We start from the raw sequence: 19,284 nt of genomic DNA, 5'->3' as shown, positions 1-19,284 counted from the left end.
GTGCGAAGCACCAGAACTAGACCTTATCACAAGCATGAAAATCATCCGAAACTCATCTGAAACACACCCGCCCCCCGGGACCCCGTCCAATTGCATACCAACAAGTTCCATAACACAACCCTGACCTACTCGTGGCCTCTAATCATGTCAAACAACATCAAAATTACGAATCGCACCACAAATCGAACTCATGAATTTTCAAGTCTTCCAACTCCCAAAACTTGTGCCGAAACACATCAAACCAACTCGGAATAACGTCAAATTTTGTATGCAAGTCCTAAATGATATAACGGAGCTAATCCAAATACGGAACCACAATCCGAGCCCGATATCACCAAAGTCAACTCTCAGTCAAATCCCTCAACTATAAGACCCCGTAAAATTTTACCTAAACCACGGGATTTTGGGTTGAAGAATGCACTGAGAGTTGATGGAATTTTTTTGGCAAGAGAAGGTGATTTTGCGATCAAGTTTGCGACTGCAGTACAAGTTTGTGGGCCGCATATCTATCGCATAGTTGAGGAGAAAGATGTTGAATTTTGAAGGTTGTTCTGTGGTCTATTATGCGATCGCATAATTGCTTCGCGGACCGCATTTTAGTTGCATACTTGGCATGAGGAAATGTGAAAGATGATTTTGTGGTCCAGTCTGCGGTCGTAGAACAGGTTTGCGGACCACAGAACTGCCGCATACTGATTCAGACGAGTCCAGCTTTTGGGCATTATTTTCGCGGCCTATTATGCGGGCCGCATATTGATTATGCGGTACGGTCTGCGATCGCAGACCCGATTTCGACAAGTTTAAGTTTTGGAAATTTTACCCGATCCCATTTTTATAAAAAGGCTTTGGGGGTCATTTTTAAGGATTTCATATGATATTTTTAGAGAGAGGTGAGAGTATCTTAGAGAGAGAAAGAGAAGACCTAGCCATTTTGTTCATCAATTCTTGCTCAAGGCTTAAAGATTCCACAAGGATCTTGTTAGGGCTTCAAAGAGGTAAGAATTTCTTTCCTCAATTCTTCAAATTCGAGTTTGGGGTAAAAGAATGGGTAATTGGGAGTATGATTCTTGGGTGTGTGGGTATTATGTATACATATATGTACCAATAAGGCTTGTGGGAAGATTGTTGAGCCCAAATGGGTAAAGATTAGGTTATGAAGTGAAAGAAATCTTGTGAAAGAATCTTGTAATCAAATTCGCACACCAGTGTTTGATAAAATGCTCAAATGAGTTGAAACCACGAATATCTTCCTAATTACGGTTCAATTTTGTTATGTTTCTAGATAGATTGGGATTGCTAGAATTTTCGGAACATTGTAGTAATTTAAGAAAACCTCAAAATAAGGTATGTTGGCTAAACTCCTCTCTTAGAATTGAATCCCATGGTATTCATGTAATTTATGTAAGTCTCGAGTTGTTCATTATAAAATTGGCTATTCTGAATAAGCTTGTGTTGAAAGATATATGTTCAATATGTATCCCAAATACTTTTATCATGTTATGTTATCATTTGAGAATGTGTTCAAAGTATGGGTTGTGCATTAAAAATATTTCGACTTCAAGTCAAGTTCAAACGAAGGCCATTATGCCAAATTTTGTAAAATATATCTATGTGCCTAAGACTCTTAATTGCCCACATGTGTACTAAAAACCTTGATTTGAAATGCCTTATTGTTATTGTTGATGATGATGTTTGAAAATAAAAAAAGTGAGCATGAAACACTAAATACGGCCAACGTACTAAGAATGATTTTATAATTGTGGCCACTAGTACCCATGAAATGAAAAGATGTGAAAGAAGTATGAAATGAGATAATTGGTAGAAAAGAATGATGTCGATCCACACATCATTTTGATGAGACGGCAGCCGACCGGGTTGTGATCGGATACCATGCCGCACACATGGTGGTGATTATGCTGGAAATTGTAATTGAAATTGTGATTGTGGTTGATGTCTCGTATGAGACTACATAGCCGATCGGGTCATGATCGGATTCCGTGCTAAAAGTACGGTGGTATTGTGAACGGTGGCATATTGGTACAAAAGATCTCCCAACTTAAGATATGGAAATTTATTTAAACATTGTCTTGATCCTAACTTGAGGTTTGATGTTGTTTGAGGCTTCCACAGATTTTATGATTGTTCTTGCTTGTATTATTAATCGTTCTATTGAGAGGGTGTTTTGTAATTCATACTAGTACTATTTCATATGTACTAACGTCCCTTTTGCTGGGGGCGCTGCATCTTTAATGGATGCAGGTGGTTCCACAGCAGGAGACATGATCAGTGAGTAGCGGTACACCCTCTTCCCAGCTGACTTGGTGAGACCCACTTCATTTCGGGGTCATGTATCTTTTGTTCCTTGTGTATTGTGTTTGAGGTATAGCCGGGGCCTTGTTGCCGGCACTATTATAGTACTCTTTTGTATCTATTAGAGGCTCTGTAGACATAGTGTGGGTTGTATATTAGTGCTGGAAAAGTCAAACAAGTTATGTTGTGTTTGAATTACTTGTTCCACTTCAGACCATGAAAGTGTGTGTAATTTGAGACTTTAAAATGAAATAACTAATGGTAATGAATTGGTATTGTATACATGATATCCTTATTGTCTAATTAACGAAAATATGTATTCTCTTTATTCATAAGTGAGTTTGGGTAGAAAGTATCTCACATGCTTACTTGACCGGGTTCACTCGATTGAGCGTCGGTCGCGCTCCCTGAGTTCGGGGCGTGACATCATCCTTCCAAAACTTCAACTTTCCAATTTTCACCGAAATGCTTCAAATTACCCTACGGACCTCCAAATCCAAATCCGGGCGCACGCCTAAATCCAAAATTACCATACTAAACTATTGGAACCATCAAAATGTCATTTCGGAGTCGTCTACATAAAAGTCAAATTCCGGTCAACTCTTACCGCTTAAGCGTCTAAAACACAAATCCTTTTTCCAAATCAAAATCCTGAATCATCCGAAATTCGAACTCGACTACGCACGCACGTCATAATACATATTACGGAGCAGCTCGAGACTTTAAGTCACTTAACGGAGCGATAATACTCAGAACGACCGGTAGGGTCGTCACACTAATGCAAGATCTCATTGAATTATTGTTTTGTTTCTTGAAAATATAGCATAATATAAAAACCATGAAGAATTGACAAGGTCCTTTAATAAGGGATTTTTTCGTTTTTATATAATATTTAAAACTTATTTACTAGAATTATCCTAATTTTGTATATTACCCGCCCTAAATAAGGTTTGATTACAATTTATATACAATCAATTATTAGTGCCTTAAATTATGGGATTCAATTACACCCTTTTCCTTTTTTCTCTGCTCTTCTCTTTACCTATTCTCAGCCGCCTAATATGGTACATGTAGCTAAAAATCTCGCCTAACTATTAGTTAAAATCCGTTTTATAACCTATTCCAGACAATATTATACATTTTGGAGGACAACTATCTATAAACAAAATATTTTAATACAACATTTCGACTATTTACAGCGTGATTGGCATCCATCGAGATTCAGACCTTAGACTTCCTTCTATTATTGTCATTTGTCACTCAGTCACTCATCCCACCATGCGGTGGTTCTATGTACTAATAGCATGCTTGGTCAAGTTTCTCCAACTCTATAAGAACTTTTTTCAAAGTTGAAGTGTTTGGAAGCTTTTGGAAGAAAAAAAAATATTTTTAAGGAGAAGCAGAAACAATTTTGGAGAAACAAAAAAAATAGTTTATCTTCAAAATTATTTTTTTGAAAAACACTTTTGAAAAAACAACACTTATGAACACTTTTTAAAAGTTTGTTCAAACGCTAATTGTTGTTAAGAAGTATTTTTCAAGATAATTAACCAAATACAAACTATTTCTCACCAAAAATACTTTTGAGAAAAGCATCTTTAAGAAAAAATACTTCACAAAATAAGCAGATTTTAGAAGATAGACTAAACATGCTATAAGACAATTTCTTTTATGTTGAGTCATACTTCGCTATAGTTGAGGAAAAAGGCTTATCGGGTTTCTCCGTTTGTTGAGGGAGCTGTTCAGTTGCAAAGCGGGCAGTAAGTCATACTTCGCTATAGTTGTTTTGTTTCTTGAAAATATAGCGTAATATCAAAACCGTGAAGAATTGATAAGGTCCTTTAATAACAAAAAAAGATCATCAACAAAAGCCCAAAGAGTACAATCTTGTCACCTTTATTTCTATAAAACTTCCCTTCCACTTATATTTGATTAACAATCATAGAGCCATAACAAGAAGTCTTGGTTTTTCATTCAGATCAAATTTCTAGAATATGACCTTTTATTGTTGAAATCAACATAAAAAAGAGACGAGCAAAATTCATGTGTTACGACTGTATCAGATTTTGTAAAGGTTGTCGTTCAATACCTGATTCGCCAAAAAAATCACAAATATATTATAAATAATATTTAAAAGCAACACGTTTGAAAAATAATACAAAAGGAAACATCAATTTGAGACAAGTAGTAAAGCATTAGTACCTTTACAGCTCTAGGCCCAAGCCCACATCCAAATTGAGGTGTAATAATATAATACTTCCTCAAAATTCTACAACATAAAAGAAAAATATTTACACACCAAAACAACCATAGCGACATTATTCATTGTTCCACAGCGAATCAACCATGTGCATCAGGAACTCAATCTAGAGAGGAGGAAAAAAAGAAGATTTAAAGAAAAACAAAGAAAGAGCACGACACAAGTCACAACCATAAAGTCACAATCAACATGGCAACAGTAGGGATAGAATAAGAGAACGATAGTCGATGAAATTCTTTAGGCTCTGCTTTAGTGCGAATATATCCGGACAACAATACATAAGAATGCTTCTAGCTGATTTGCATTTTGGCAGACTGCAGTGGAAGTCTCTTTGAAACCAAATGCAGTTTTTATTTTGGTGCTCATCCTACTTGAAACAAAATGCAGGATACACTCTTTTAAAACCAGTGAGCCAAATGAAGTAGTAGCAAGCAGAAAGGTTGATTCATTGCAGAGTGCCTCTAGTATCAGAATTGGCGAAAAAACCTATACAAACCGATACATGATCAGATGTCAAGTATTTTAAGAAATCATGCATTTTAGTATCGAGAATCATACTTTAACAACTTTAATCATCTGCAATAGTAAAACTCATATCATAAACATATGATAAATCAGAAAAATATCTTTTGGCACCCTTTCGTTGCCTATATGCCATAAACATAATCCTATATTGGGGAAGTTCCTATTAGATGCTGATATATATATATATATATATATATATATATATATGTGCCATGTGTACATTGTGAAGTCTGATCACTCACCCCATTAGCTATGACTATGTTTACCTGTAATGTCGTACAAGTACACTAAGGTATGCTAGGAACACAAACTTGTGCCACTGCATCGTTGTTACACTCATAACCTGACATCGATATTAGAGGCGGATCCAGGATTTCATGGCTGCGGGTGTCACTATTTTAATGTAAAACGACCACTTGTGAAGAAAATTGAATTAGGGTGTATATTTAATCGATTCGATCCGTTTTGGATTATTTCGGTTCAGTTCGTTCCATTTTGAATTTATTCAATCCAATTTAAAATTTATTTTATGCATAAACGAATATGCGATATACCCCTTCCATCTACATGTAGATGATTAATATTATATTATGTCTTTGATGCATCACTATTAAAAAAAATTATAATTAATAAAATAACATTATATGAATAAAAAGAAAATGATTAGATTTAATGAAACTTTTAGAAAAATGAATATTTAAGATGAAGAAAATAAGCGAAATTAACAAAAACAACAGAAAGGTAAAAATAATTGCATCCAGAGAGTCTCGATCCCAAGTGTTGTGCATGGAATTTCAACACTTCAACCATGACACCTTTAGTCATTTTGTGACATGAGGTGCCACTTGTTTCTTATGTAGGCGTTTTTGTGAAAAATACTAGTATGTATATAAAACTTTATCCGAGCGATCGGGTGGCATACCACCCCCAACTCAATACATAGATCCACCCCTGATCGATATTGTTCGGCCTATATCCTGCACCAGCACATGTGGTCTCTAGATAAACTCTGTTACATCTTGGGAGGCGAATACTAGTTATCTAAAGGATCCTCCCAAAACTTATCATCTCATACATAAATGTAATGTTGACTCTATTGGCCTCAACTTACTTAATAGTAACAATTTCATGTGATGTTCGAGCAATCATTCTTGATAACACAAAAGTCATGGATAAGACATATAAGTATCATCATTATGGATCTCATTTTAGAACAAAAAGTATTCATGAAATCATTTATTATTATCACGACCCAAAATCCCATCACAGGCATCGTGATGACACTTAGTCTCTAAGACTAAGTAAGTCGATTATAACTAAAATTCAAGCTATTTTTTTTTAAACTCTAACTTTGTCCGAGTCCGATATCTCCAATAACTGATTCTGTACAAAAATGTACAGAAGTGTAGTATGAGTACACCACAGTCGGTGCCCAGTAAGTATCAAGACTAACCTTAGTGGAGTAGTGATGAGGTATAGTCAAGACACTCACTAGTCTAATAACCTGTGCAATATAGTATAAAAAGTAATAGGAAACAAATAATAATGATGGAAACAGTAATCAACCAGTGATATGCACAACATGGCAACAAGAACACCATTAATGTTCCTCAACAAATAATAAATACAAGTACACCCAATTAAATCAAATCCTTCAAATAAATATCTTTCACATATACTTCTTCCAGATAAATACCTTTCAAATATAATTCCTTAAATAGATATCTTTCAAATAACTTTCTTTCAAATTGACCTACAGACTTCCAAATCCAAATCCAGACACACGCCTAAGTCCGTAATTACCATACGAAATAATTAATATCTCAAAATTCTATTCCGGGGTCGTTTTCTCAAAAATTAACTCTCCGGTCAACTCTTTCCATTTAAACTTCTAAATAAGAATTGCTCTTTCAATTTATTTCAGAATCTTCCGAAAATCAAACTCGACCACACCTGCGGGTCATAATAAATATTACGAAACTGCTCGAGACCTTAAGTCACTGAACGGGGCGTTAATTCTTAAAATGACAAGTCGGGTCGTTACATTCTCCACCTCTTAAACATACATTCGTCCTCGAACGTGCCAAGAATCTTTCTGAGGACATTAAATTCCTGAGTGTATTCTTACACATATACTCATGGGTGATTCTACGTTCCTCAATTTAATGTGGGTCCGACAACACCATCTCAGTTGAGATTATTTCTTTTATTCACACTTATAAGCTTTAAAGCCAATTCCCTTACACTCCAATAAATTTCAAATTCCTGATTTTTCACATTAACACACTGTGTTAGTATCAACCAGCGGTAGAATTTTTGTGCCTACACACACATTATACGTATGCCCATAACCACATCTCTAGTCATAATAACTGTTTATAATTAATTCCAGCATCCTCAATTAATCTCATATTAACTAAAATCTTATATCAAATTTTGCAACACTGACAACAATACGCGAGGCATGAAGACCTCATAATTATTTATCCGAATCAACGAGCAACATTTAACACCACCTGGGCACTCACCTTATAGGCTAAAACGCAATATTTACAGCACGAATATGACTAAATATGCATAGAAACATATAAAACAATTATCAAATAAGCCTAATAGGCATGACTCCCTATTTATACTATAGTATAAATTTAATTTCACAAAAAAAAAAATTTAAACTTATAAAAATTTCACCACAATGACCTCTTCCTTATATAACTTCTACCGCGGCTTGTAGCCCGGTTTAAATATTTTACATCATATAAAAATGCGAGGATCTCATCCTCAACTCTGAATCACAAGTATTTTACACATTGTGCCAACTGATATTTTTAATTTCCTTTCTTTCTTCTTTTCAATAAATTTCGTAAACAATTATTTTTTCCACAACACATAATAAACCCTCATATCGGTAGGGCATATAATTCATAAAATTGAATTTAATTATTCCAAAATCACATCGAAACCCACTGTAGTGAATAATAAAAATTACTTTTGGACTTATAGCCCTCAATGGTGCATAAAAATAAAAATGATAGACACGGGATAACATCATCAAATCTCCCAATAGGGATAACATATAAGTGGGTCACAAAGTTACGAAGCTCATCCATAAGCGGAGCATAATAGGAGGACTCGCCTCAATATTCATAACCGAATTAAATTAAGGAAAAATATCCTTTTATAATAAATTGGAATCATACTTGTAACGACACCATCTGATATAGTGGCCTCAACCACACCATAGCAAATATAACAACGGGTCGGGTCTCCACCTCATAGGCGCCCTCTACCCGCCTGTCCTCCACCCCTAACTAGTTGTGCACGTGGGGTAGTAACTGCATTGGGGCCCACAACCTGAGTGTTCTAATAAACTCCACCCCTCCCAAGTCTGGGGCAATCTCACATGATGTGCTTAGTATCACCATACTCATAACAACCCATCTGAGGTCGCGATTTCTCGTATTGAGTCTTTGCTGGATAACAAAAATGACCACTATAAGAACCTCGTGCCAATTGTGCACTAAAAGTATTAACTGGAGCACTACGAGTATTTTGAATTGTGGACTGGGCTGACCGATTTCCCGAGCCTCCGCCATGATGAGTCATAGCTGCAGAGTAGAATCCACTAAATCCTCCAAAGTTCCGAGATATTTTGGCCTCCTTAGCCTCCTTCTCCTCACTTTGAACACGTTCTAACATCCTAGCAATATCTACTACTTGCTGAAATGGAATGTCAGTCTGCAACTCTCGAGCCATACATATCTTAAAATTATAATCGAGCCCTTTAATGAATCTGCGGACTCGCTCTCTAACTGTAGGAACCAAGATAGGTGCATGACGGGCTAACTCACTAAACCTGATAGCATATTCTGACACCGTCATGGTGCCCTAATACAACCATTCAAACTCTATGCGCTACGCATCCCGAAGGGTCTGGGGAACAAATTCTTTCAAAAATATCTCTGAAAATTAAGCCCAAGTTGGTAGTGTTGTATCGGCTGGTCTATCCTCTTCATAAACTTGCCACCATTGATACGCTGCTCCTGACAGTTGAAATATAGTAAAGGAAACTCCGCTCAGTTCTACAATACCCATGGTATGGAGAATACAGTGGCACTTTTCCAGAAATACCTGGGTATCCCCGGCAGTTGTGCCACTAAAGTAGGTTGACTATATCTCTTAAACCTCTCAGGCCCTTTTTGTTCTTCTTTTAATGCCTCTGGCCTGACCTCAAACATGACTGGAATAACAGGTTGTACTGGCACCACACCCAGAACCTGACCAATGTAGACATGCTGCTCTGGAGTATGGGTGGTATGAGTCTGAGCTCCTTCCCAAATCTGTGTATATTTGGTGCAAAGGAGATCAATCCTGCTTGAGTTAATGTACCAAATATGTTCAGAAACTGTGCTAATGTCTTCTGAAGTCCTGGGGGTAACAACAAGTGCCTTCCGGTACCTGTCCCCCAACTGAAGCTACTGACTGCTACTTAATTGTTACACTGACAAGTGCTCTAGCTGTGACACGTGCCCTTCCTCAGCCTCTATCTCAGCTTCTACCTCGGTCCCGACCTCCTGCGGCTCTAGCAGTATGCGCGGGTGTTTGCTCAACTGACTCGGTAGCATGTGTACTCATATTTGTGAGAGAATAGAGATACAAATGCCCAAATTCCAAAATCAAGAAATTTCGCACGACAAGAATGAAAGAAGTGGAAATTTCTTAACAGTTCTGTTGCCTCTCGAAGATAAGTACAGACGGCTCCGTACCGATCCACAAGACTCTACTAGACTCGTTCGTTACTCGTAGAACCTATGAACCTAGAGCTCTAATATCAACTTGTCATGACCCAAAATCCCACCACAGACGTCGTGATGGCACTTAGTCTCTAAGACTAAGTAAGCCGATTATAACTAAAATTCAAACCAATTTTGTTTTTCAACATATAATTAAATACTAGTGTCAAAACCAACAGCGGAAATAATTACAATCAACCTCCTAAGACTTGTAATACTGAGTCACGAACTCTAACTGAATACATGAAATGATATCAAGGATCGAATACTCAATACTGTTTGAGTAATAATTAACAGTACAATAAAAATGGAAAGACTCCAAGGGACTGCGACAACCAAACAACTCTACCTTGAATCATTGCGATCACACTCTAACTCTGTCCGAGTACGATATCTCCAATGCCTGGTTCTGCACAAATATGTGTAGCAGTGTAGTATGAGTACACCACAGTTGGTGCCCAGTAAGTATCAAGACTAACCTTGGTGGAGTAATGACGAGGTACAGTCAAGACACTCACTAGTCTAATAACATGTGCAATATAGTATACAAAAATAATAGGAAACAAATAACAATGATGGAAACACTAATCAACCAGTGATATGCACAACAGGGCAACAAGAACACCATTAATATTGCTCAACAAATAATAAATACAAGTACACCCAATTAAATCAAGTCCTTCAAATAAATATCTTTCACATATAATTCTTCTAGATAAATTCCTTTCAAATATAATTCCCTTAAATAGATATCTTTCAAATATAATTTCCTCAAATAAATATCTTTTAAATATAATTCTTTCAATAAATCTCTTTCAAATATAATTTCCTCGAATGAATGTCTTTCAAATACAATTCTTTCGATAAATCTCTTTCAAATATAATTTCCTCGAATAAGTTTCTTACGAATAAAAGTCACCCCGCGACACCTCATTTAAAAACCATAAAATACGGGTCTCAACCCATTTCTTATTTCCACGATACCTCATGCAAATATCTCTATCACAACCGCACGGACAACTAACGTGCCAATAATAAAATTATCATATTTTCCCCGGCACCGCGTGCCCACATTTCATATATGTTGTGGCGTGCAACCCGATCCCATATAACATTAATCATACCTGTTGTGGCGTGCAACCCGATCCCATATAACATAATCCGCCTAGCAATAGCCACATGCTCCCAATTTCAACATAGATCACACTATTATCAAGTTTACCGAAACAACAAGACAAGTTGCACAAGATATAAAAATAAACACAAGGAAAATCACAATATCACATGAAAATTACCAATGCAATAACCCCACATCATCACATATCATCCCTGACAATAGCCACCCTTATCTCTCCTATAGCCACACTTATCACTCCTATAATAACCTCCCTTATCCCTCTGCCCTGATAATATCAATAGCTACCCTTATCTCTCCTATAGCCACCCTTATGAGCAGCTTCACTTCAGGTGTTATGACTTGTACGCGTGGTCGGAATTGAATTTCAGGAAGTTTGGAGTTTATTTGGAAAGAAAATTCTAAATTCGAAAGCCTTAAGTTGGAGAAATTGACCAAGGTTGGATTTATGAGTAAACGATCTCGGAATCAGGATTTGAAGGTTCTAACAGGTTCGTATGATGAATTTGGACTTGGGCATATGTCCGGATTGGGTTTTGGATGACCCTGGAGCTTTTCAGCGCCTATTGTGAAAGTTAGCATTTTGAAAGAATTTTATAAATTTGGGTTGAAGTGCATTTTAATGTTATCAATGTCCGTTTGGGATTTTTATTCTGGAAATATCTCCGTATGGTGATTCTGGAATTGGCAGCGCATCCGGAAGTGGATTCGGAGGTCAGTAGGTCATTTTAGAGTCATTTGGCTAAAACTAAAAATTTAAAGGTTTTAGAGAAGTTTGACCGGAAGTGGAATTTTTGATATCGGGGTCAGAATCCAATTCCAGAAGTTGGAGTAGGTCTGTAATGTCAATTATGACTTGTGTGCAAAATTTGAGGTCAATCGGACGTAATTTGATAGGTTTCGGCATCGATTGTAGAAGTTTTAAGTTTCGAAGTTCATTAGGTTTAAATGGGAGTGCGATTCATGGTTTTAGCGTTGTTTGATGTGATTTTAAGGCTCTACTAAGTTCATTTTGGGACATATTGGTATGATTGGTGGAAGTCCCGAGGGCCTCGGGTGGAATTTGGATGGTTAACGGATTGAAATTTGACCTGAGGGACCTGCTGAAGTTACTGTCATGACTGTTGCTGGTTTCCTTATACGCGATCGCGAGTGGAAGTCCGCGATCGCGTAGAGTTATTTTGGGGTGACTGTGAAAGATTCTATGTGGTCGCGATGATGGACCTATGATCGCGGTGCGGTGGGTGGTTGTGCTACGCGAACGCGGCTATGGTAATGCGTTCGCGAAGAGGGAATGAGGGATGGACTGATGCTACACGTTTGCTCATCGCGATCGCGTGAGGAGGAGTGCGATCGCAAAGTGTTGGGTTACAGAACGTCGCATTCACGTGGGCTTGTGTGCCGTCGCGTAGGAGAAATGTGGAGGCAGTGTGCTTAGCCTTCACGATCGCGAAGGCACTCCCGCGATCACAAAGAAGGGCGAACCTGGGCTGGGCAAAATGTTTTAAATGCGGGTTTGAGTTCATTTCTCCCAATATTTCATTTGGTTTGGACGATTTTGGAGAGCTTCAAGGGGAGATTTTCATCAAGTAATTCTAGGTAAGTGGTTTCTTCCCATTTGTGAGCTAAATACATGAATTATACATAGATTGGAATATGGAAATTAGTATAAATTGTGGGGTTTTTGGTAAAAGACCTAGAATTCAGAATTTTGGATTTTGACCACGAAATTGGGCATAGAATTGAGATTAAATTATATATTTGAATTCGTGGGGTTATGGGTAAAGTTTATCTTCGAAAATATTTGGGATCCGGGCACGTGGGCCCGAGGGTGATTTTTATCGACTTTTCGATCGGGGTTAGAAATTGTTATAAATTGGATTATATTGAGTATATATTAATGGATTTGCAAAATTATTGGCTAGTTTTGGGGTGTTGTGCATCGATTCGAGTTGTTTGAAAGGCTCAAAAGCCGGTTATGGAACTTCGGAGCAAGGTAAGTCTCCTTTCTAACCTTGTAAGGGGGAATTAACCCTATAGGTGAACTAAATTATTGTGTGCTTCTATCTGTGGGGGCTATGTACGCACGAGGTGACGAGAGTCCGTACGTAGCTACTAGCTATGCCTACGTCCGGGTAGTTTTAGGCTCACATCATGCCTTGTTGATATTGTTATTGATTTATGTTTATTGTTTGCCTTGAGAGGGAGCGAGATTGAGTCTGCTTATTAAATGTTTTGAAAGGAGTTGAAATTGAATAACTTAAGATTTAAAAGGTTTCATTTGAACTTCGTAATTTTGAAAAGAATTGAGGAATAATATAATAGCTGAAGAAATCCATGTGTAACCGCATCGCATATATGTTTCGCGAGCGGTGTAATTTCCTTAAAAAGCTACAAGCTGAAATTTCCCTTATTTTGAAAGGAATCAAGAAAGAGATATAATTTTAATGTTAAATTTATATTTGGCCGCGTCGCAGGTATGATTCGCGAGCGTGGTATTTTCTTAAATTTATATTTGACCGCGTCGCATGTATGATTCGCGAGCGGGGACCGAGTCGCATATATGATTCGCGAGCGGGAAAATTTATAGATGCATCTATGGTTCACGACATTCGACCCTCTAGCAGTGCACATTTTAAATATTATGTTGGATCGGGACGTACGACCTCGGCATGATTTGCACATGTTTGTGTTGCTTGCCTTGAAATTTTTAAATAATGATATTGCCTCCCTGGTCTGAGATAAATTGATAATTAATGAAATAGGAAATTCAGAAATCTCTCATTAACAAAAGAATTGTTTACTCAATTCCTGATATTGGGCTTATTGCCGTTCTTCGTGATCCATGCTTAAATTATATCATTGGTATATTAAATATAGCCCACAGTAAGTGTCTGAGTCGACCTCTCGTCACTACTTCTTCGAAGTTAGGCGGGATACTTACTGGGTACGCGTTGATTTACATACTCATACTACACTTCCTGCATATTTTGTTGTGCAAGCACATATATATTATTGGCCTTGTGGGCGCAACAACGTGGTTGATACGAGGACTTAGGTGAGTTGCATTTTGTGAGACAATTCGCAGCCAACAGAGTCTCCTTCAGAATATTTGTATTTTTCTTTTCTATCCAGATTTGTATTTCGGGCAGTTATTGTATTTTATTTTATCCCCTAGTAAATGCTCATGCACTTGTGATACCGGGTTTTGGAATTGATTATGGGCGTTCGGTATTGGAATTTTTAAAGATATTATTATTTATTCTGAAAATTTCCTCCTTTACTATTTAATTTGAAGGAAAATATGATTTTAAAAATATTAAAGATGAAGACCAAATCTAATATTTATTGTTGGCTTGCCTGACAGTGGTGTCCGGTGCCATCACGACCTTAATAGATTTTGGGTCGTGACAACATGGTAACAGAGCACTAGGTTCACTTAAGTCTCACGAGTCATGAGCAATTCTAGTAGAGTCTTGCGGATCGGTACAGAGACGTCTGTACTTATCTTCGAGAGGCTACCGAGATATTAGGAGCACTTCCCTTCTTGATTCCTCATCGTGCGACTTGATTTTCTTGGGGCTTATGCCTTCATTCCCTTCCTATTCAATCTTGTGCGACGTGAAGCGCCTGTTATAAATTTGGAAAATGAGGAATTTTATGGTACTACAAATGTGGTGCGGGATATTTCTCCCTGCGTATTTGATTGAGCTAATGTCATCACCTTGTTAAATGCGTAAAAATTTGCCGGTGTTATGACCTTCTTCAGTTTTCCTTTGGGGCAGGGTACTGTGAAATGGTGCTTGAGATGCGGTTATAAGAGATAACAGAGTGTAGCGATTTCGGAATCGAATTGGTACTTCTAGTAGTGATGGCTCGAGAAAGATGATCTTCTAAGAGGTTTAAAGATTTTAGCGATCTGTTGGTTCAAGTTCTACAGAGATAGATTTTTTATTTAAGGCAACAACTGGGCACTGAAAGATGAGAAAGGACATGCGGGAGGTGTCTTGCAGCGGTTAAAATTCTAGAAGGCCAAATGTGAGAGACATAAGTCGACTAGGTGCTTAAAGAAGATAGGGTTTGACCTAAGTGGGAGAGTGGCAGAGTAGCGGATGGGTTTTATGGTAGGGTAGCTACACTCCTTGAGAAAGTTTAGAGTGAATTGGGTATTCATCGTGGACAATGACTCGGTCTACGTGCTTAATTCGAAATATTGGCTATTATGCAGCGGGAGATTTGGATACAACAGACATGAGTTGCTTGACATGAAGAAGGATACCACATGACTTTGGAATTGAAGGTATTGTCGCACCTTTAGTTGATGTCCGTAAGGAGCGGACGGATTTTTACAACTGCTGAATGAGCACATGCTCAGATGGGTTATCTCCCGCGAGTAGGTTAGTAGTGGCGTGGTGTCGATGAAGCTTCTACGAAGAATTTTACTGGCTATCCAGTAGGAGGTCGGATATGTAAATATGACTAGTAATTCAGAGTATTCATAAAGGGTTTATCAGAAGGATTTTGAGAAATTTGGCGGGTTGATTGTGCAAGATCATGTCAACGATGAAGAAAGAATCTTGGTGGGTTTTAGAGTTATGCAAGGGTAGCTTCAAGCTAAGTGGGAGAGTTCCACCGCCTACAGTTGGATTGCATGGTCATCTATTTGTAAGATTTCTGGTTATGAGCATATTGATGGCTTATTACGACTAAGAAAAATGAACATCAGTGGTAATTTGAGCAAAGGATTGGAGGAATGTGTGCTGTATTTGGACTTATCGGTTCATGTTCAGGTTTTTAGAAAGACCCATAGTCTATGCTTCATGTGGATGTGATGTATAAGGAAAGAAATTCAGTCGGTTGCTTCTTTGAGAGGGTGTACACGTGCTAGCAGAGCCGTAGAGTTGATTATATTCAGGACTAAGTTAGAGTGTGTGACTCGTAGCAATGGTTCTAGCGGGTTCAATATGGTTGAGTAACAAGCCTTGCAGATTATGAAAAAAGGGCTTGAAGTGTTCTATGTTATCTTCGGCATGCGATGCAGGATAGGAGGGTATGAGATGGTTCATGGGAATTGGACAGCGTGGTCTCGTGAAATAAGATCACTCGGGATTAGTGCGGATTTAGGTTCGTGATGTAATGAATGGAGCTATTATTATTTCTAAGGCAAGTTAAGAATAAATTAGGAAAGGACGGGTTGGCTAACAATGGTTGAATTGGCATGATGGTGGCAATGATCAGTTCCTTCATCACATTGAGTTATGCATGTGATTTGTGGCGATACGTGCGAGGCTTGACGATTGTCGTAATTGATTTTATTTGGAGGTATTCAAGTATTATGGCATGTTATGTGTAGATGGATCCCCGAAGAGTTAAAGAGGGTCATTTTCTTTTAGGAACATGGCTCCTTCATTCACTTGCTCATGAACTCGCAGCTTCGCCAGAAGCGACGAGGGAGTGGTTTAGACCACTACTTGAGGTCGGTATTTTTCTACGAATATGAGAATTCAGTTACGTGTTGTAAAGGTTCTCTTGAAATGAGATAAGTAAAAGGTTTTTATGTGGTGAAGTGTTTACCCTATTAGTAGTTCGGAAGTTAAGATGAAATTCTTGTATTCTTGCGCAATGGCATGACTAAGTGCAGTGATCGGCATGGGATTCGGAAGTTGAGGATCAAGGTTGCAGTTTGGTTCGATAAGAATGTCAAGAGCTTGGATGAGCGGGAAATGATTCAGATGGTTAGAGTAAGCTGGTATTGTCTTTGGCATCACCTGAGATCTGTGCCTGGTGTAAAGAGGCTTTGCATACTGAATGCAGATTCTTGAATTGCTTTACAGCATTGGTGTGGCCGGTAGTATGAATGTACATACTTGTTACCTGGTGCGGGAGGTCATGGGAGCATATTCCACGGGAAGATTGTATAAGTGTGACGTGTAGTCACTTGATTGATTGAAGAATGAAAACCAAGTATGAAGATTATGGTAATATCGCTAATTAGGAATTTATGCCTGGAGGGCGCTCAGTTTATTTGGTTGTGGACTATGGGAGTTTGTTCCGCTTATGATGGATGTTCTCGTGTGCTATGGGTAAAAGGGTTATTATGGATTCTTGAAAGGTTATTAGCCTAGTACGGTGCGATCAGAATCGGCTTGAAATCTGTGAATGGATTTAAATGTAAATATGGGCTCTATGTCAGGCTACCGGATGTGTACATTTCAGCATAGCGCTCCTTATGGAGGAGTATTCGGACATTGAATGTCGTTTCGTCGTCGGCTATTTCATGTAATACTATATTGTGCCATGTGAGTTGTGAAACAACCTGATAAATTTCTTATGTGTTGAGGTTCCACGTAGTTGTGGTGTTGTGCGATCAGGATGGCTCTCGAGACACAGATAATATATCGCGCCTTAGTAGTACTTGAGTTTTGTAGCGTATGGCGCTATCTGTCTCCCCAGGGATGGTATTATGCACTTAGCGTGCTTGTGGCTGATATCCGGGTATTTTGTAATAATGAGCATTCTAGCTCAGTAAGTATCTCCTTATATAGATTTTATGTGCGGATCGAGTGGCACGCCTCCACAGGCATGTTGTTTGGATCGGGTTGCGTGCCGCAACAGTGTGATGTTGAGTACAGTTTCGTATATTCTATTTTGTGTGTTTTGTGTCCCATTTTCTGAGGAAGGTTCATGATACCTTTTCGGTTGTCCAATTAGTTATGTGGGTTAAGTAATCCTTTCTAGAGTTCATTTTCCTTATGTATCACGTTCGAGTTGGTAGCTTATTGGCACATTGTGGCATCACAAGAGACTTTTGGCAGCGTCTGAGGTGGCTTATTGCCTGAGCGGCTTATACTGGGTGAGACAAGATTATTGGATCCGGGATCAGTGCGATTGAATTATATGAAGTATAGTAAAGAGCAAATATCATTATTTGGTTATAATGGGGTGATGATTATAGTCAGGAGGAGAGACTCAATGATTTGTCAACTCGGCAGTTGGCTATGAGTTCTACACGTCTCTTCCGTTGTGGCGGTATTGTAAGAGTTGGAACAAGACTTATATGTGTCATGAGGTGTGTTATGAGTATTAGATTCATGGGATTTTGGCTATTGTTGTCAGAGGATGTTATTATGGTCATGTGAATGATGCGTTTCATGGTGTGAATTCGACAAAGGTATGCAGTCATGTTCTGATACATCGTGTGGTGATTGATACGGTGTTCGTATGTTGGAAGCAGGCCTGGCAGAGAATTTCAGATGTTCGAACTGGGATCTAAGGCTTATTTGCCTAATATGAGAGAATATCTTCATATTGGATTGAGCTAATGTGTTCAACTAAGTTGTGGTAGCATGAGTAGGTACACGAGGTGTTAAACAGTGATTTCGGACAATTCCAGCGCAATTCTTAGCACGTTCGAGGACGAACGTATATTTAAGTGGGAGAGAACGTAACGACCCGACCGGTCATTTTGGGCTCTAGCGCGTCATTCAGTGGTTTGAGGCCATGAGTAGTTTCACTTCAGGTGTTATGACTTGTACGCATGGTCAAAATTGAATTTCGGGAAGTTTGGAGTTTATTTGGAAAGAAAATTCTAAATTCGAAAGCCTTAAGTTGGAGAAATTGACCAAGGTTGGATTTTTGAGTAAACGATCTCGTAATCGGGATTTGAAGGTTCTAACAGGTTTGTATGATGAATTTGGACTTGGGCGTATGTCCGGATCGGGTTTTGGATGACCCGGGAGCGTTTCGGCGCCTATTGTGGAAGTTAGCACTTTGGAAGAATTTCATAAATTTTGGTTGAAGTGCATTTCAATGTTATCAATGTCCGTTTGGGATTACGAGTTTGGGAATAGCTCCGTATGGTGATTCTGGAATTGGGAGCGCATCCGGAAATGGATTCGGAGGTCTGTAGGTCATTTTGGAGTCATTTGGCTAAAACTAGAAATTTGAAGGTTTTTGAGAAGTTTGACCGGAAGTGCATTTTTTGATATCGGGGTCGGAATCCGATTCCATAAGTTGGAGTAGGTCCGTAATGTCAATTATGACTTGTGTGCAAAATTTGAGGTCAATCGAACGTAATTTGATAGGTTTTGGCATCGAATGTAGAAGTTTGTTGTTTCGAAGTTCATTAAGTTTGAATTGGAGTGCGATTCATGGTTTTAGCATTGTTTGATGTGATTTGAAGGCTTGACTAAGTTCGTAATATGTTTTGGGACATGTTGGTATGATTGGTGGAAGTCTTAAGGGCCTCGGGTGGAATTTGG

The 19,284-nt window shown here is 38.3% G+C and overlaps 1 protein-coding gene across 1 annotated transcript in view; it reads right to left on the bottom strand.

Annotated features, from left to right (window-relative positions):
* Positions 1-4,595: 4,595 nt before the first annotated feature.
* Positions 4,596-19,284, bottom strand: part of LOC104107305 (putative late blight resistance protein homolog R1B-14) — a 168,035-nt gene continuing 153,346 nt past the window's right edge. Inside the window, exon 3 of the mRNA XM_070187780.1 lies at positions 4,596-5,056. The gene's annotated coding sequence lies outside the window, so the exon portion shown is untranslated. The remainder of the gene's footprint in view (positions 5,057-19,284) is intronic.

Source organism: Nicotiana tomentosiformis, chromosome 10 (genome assembly GCF_000390325.3).
Source record: "Nicotiana tomentosiformis chromosome 10, ASM39032v3, whole genome shotgun sequence".
NCBI lineage: Eukaryota > Viridiplantae > Streptophyta > Magnoliopsida > Solanales > Solanaceae > Nicotiana > Nicotiana tomentosiformis.
The sequence above is the reverse complement of the archived record's forward strand: the minus strand, read 5'-3'. Positions and strand labels throughout refer to the sequence as shown.